Source organism: Myotis brandtii, unplaced genomic scaffold, assembly GCF_000412655.1.
Source record: "Myotis brandtii unplaced genomic scaffold, ASM41265v1 scaffold291, whole genome shotgun sequence".
NCBI lineage: Eukaryota > Metazoa > Chordata > Mammalia > Chiroptera > Vespertilionidae > Myotis > Myotis brandtii.
The window spans coordinates 911497-914453 of record NW_005361118.1 but is presented as its reverse complement, the minus strand read 5'-3'; positions in this window follow the sequence as shown (position 1 = coordinate 914453).

Sequence of the window (2957 nt, the reverse complement as noted above, 5' to 3'; positions counted from 1 at the left end):
GCGTGCTGACTGACCTGGAAGGCTTCGGACGGAGGAGCACGGCTCAGCGCCGCGACCTCCCCGCCGCCTCCTGCTGCGCGGAAGCCCACAGGCTGCGGGGCGGCTGAACCGTGAGGGCTCACGTCAATGGACAGCCCTGTGTGACTGTCCGGTCATTCCTGTCCCTGTGCCCTCTGCCTCGCCGCGCGGCCAGACGTCCCTGCTTCCTGAATTTCTGAAGACTCTTTTAGCAACTCGTTTGTGATAGTAGAAAGGCGCCACATTCCCGATTCATGCGTTTATTCGCATGTAATTCAGGTGTATTGTCACGTAATCATGGATAAGCACGTTTTTAGAATAGACTGCATCACAGTCCTTCAATGGCTTCTTCATCTACACATTTATAAATCTGATTTTAAAGATGAGTGTTATTTAGGCAAAAGCCAACTGCAGCACAATAAGTGCTACTTCCTTGAATAATTTTTCTTTTTAAAAAAATATTTTTATTGGTTTTTAGAGAAAAAGGGAGAGGGAGAAAGAAATACTGATGTTAAAGCAGAACATGCATAGGCTGCCTCCTGCACGCCCCCTAGCGGGGATCGAGCCCACAGCCCTGGCATGTGCCTTGACCAGAATTGATGGAGGAACCTTTTGGTGCCTGGGAGGACACCCTACCAACTGAGCCACACCGACCAGATCAATAATTTATTTTCTTAATCAAAGTTTTAATTAAAGCAAATTCTCGCACCTTTAAAACCCAGGGTTGGGGGTGGGAAGACCTGGAAATTATATGGCTTGAATAATTATTATTGCTTCCCGTAACCAACTGTGCAAAATCTAAATTGTGCCAAGGCTTTAAATTTACTTAGAAGTATCTTGTATTTAAGGGAAATACTTACCTCCTCTTTTGTTCAGGTTGATTTGTTCCATCCTGTCCCTGCCAACATCAGCTCCCAAATTTCCTAAATATATCTTTATCATCATTCAAAGTACTCTTTAGATCTTCTCTAAGAGGCCTTACTGAACAAGATTGTCCACCTTTCTAAACATTTTTATGTGTTGACTTCAAAATAGTGGATTATTTAGTGAATCATTTTAGTCTTTTGTGGTTGTTGTTAATCTTCACCTGAGAATATTTTTTCCATTGCTTTTTCAGAGAGAGTGGAAAAAAGGGAGTCGGGGGTTAGGGGAAGAGAGAGAAAGGGAGGGAAGGAGAGAGAGAGAGAGAGAGACATTGACTGGTTCCCTCCTGAACTTACCCAGGCTGCGGCTGGGGAATGAACCTACAACTCAGGTACATGCCCTTTACCAGGAATCGACCCGAGACCCTTTGGTGTGCAGATCAATGCTCTAATCACTGAGAAAAACTGGCCAGGCCCATTTTAGCCTTAAAAAAACAAAAAGCAAACAAACAAACAAAAACTCTAGTAGATCATAAGTCTCCCCCTTCTATACTGTTGGATTCAGTTCCAAGTTTGTGTATTTGGTGAAATGTCAAAGTTGCTCACTGTAAATTTGTGGCCAGTGAACACACTGGTAACATGCTTGGGTTGGTGTGTGTGAGTTTACCCAGTAAAATTTTTACTCAGTAGCAGAACCACTCTAACCATGACCCATCCAAAAGTTCAAATGTTTGAGGATAAAAATTCAGATGGCTCAAAACTATACATACACTTTTAAGTCTACTCAAGCTTCTGGGTTTAGGTTATCCCCTCTGGACTTCCACAGGGGCTGGATTAATTTCTTAGAGTCAGGGGAATTCCGGCCTACTTTAGTGGACAGACCTACCAGGCATTCCAGAGTATTAGAGGGCTTTTCTTCCTTCAAAGTGATACATGGAGTTGGGGTGTGGACTCTTCCTTGTGGGTTCTTGTCCTACAAAATTTGAAGAATAAATTCATGGACTAAAAGATTTTATGTAAAAAGGTGAAAGTTTATTGGAAGCATATTCAAACTCCTCCTGGGTCCCCAAATGTGAAAAGCCTGCTGTCTCTCTCTCTCTCTAAAATGGGAAAAAAATCTAAATCTTGTTCTGAGTCTCTTTGTCTCTGATTTATATATTCTGGTAGCTCTTTGTCTGAACATGACCCCTTCTAATTGGACTCTTTCTAATTGGCCATTCTTCTGCAGAGTATCAGTTTAAAAGGTCAAAGCCCACCTGGTACCCCCCTTTTTCTCTCCCTCTTTTCTTGCAACATTCTCCTATCCTCTGTGAATGTATGCCTTTCCCTTCCCCTTATCTTGTGACCTTTCTCTATCCTCTTAAAGGTAAGATAGGCATTCTGGTGGCTCCCAGCCCTCACCTATGCATTTCTCTCCCATGGACCACCCCTCTTATTCCCTGACTGCCTATCCTGTCTCTAAAATTCCTTTCAAAAATACTGGTAAGTCAGAGTTGCAACTGCATCCTGTTACTCAGAGTCTTGGAATCATCTCAGATGTAGCTTATTCTCTCTTGCCTCTATGGTACACTCTTTATCTAGCATAAAGCAGTCTTTATCTTGCATTTGTGATATGGAGACCATGATGGAGTTTTAATGAACAGTAGAATGCAAGATTCCATAGCACATTATTCAGAGCAACTCACCAAACCACAGATACAAAAGAAGAGCCATCTGCAACTCCAGTTGGAGAGGAGAAAATCCAGATTCAGATCTAGTCCTATAAGTAGAATAGATCCTATCTACGTCTCCAAGCTCTCTATTTCTCCTTCACTACTCCTAGGCCACATCTGACTGTTTCTTTTCCTGAAATTCCTACAAGACGCTTCCTGCATCAGAGCCTTTACACTTATTCCCTCTGTTGAACACTTAGCTCTGCCTCATCATTTATATTGTCTAAACTCACATCCTTAAAGAGGCCTTCCTTGACCACCCAAACTAAAATAATATTCACCCTAGTTCCCAAGTCAGTCTCTATCATGTTACCATTTTTTTTCTCCTACTACAGTTATCATTATCTAAAATTCCCGTTTATCA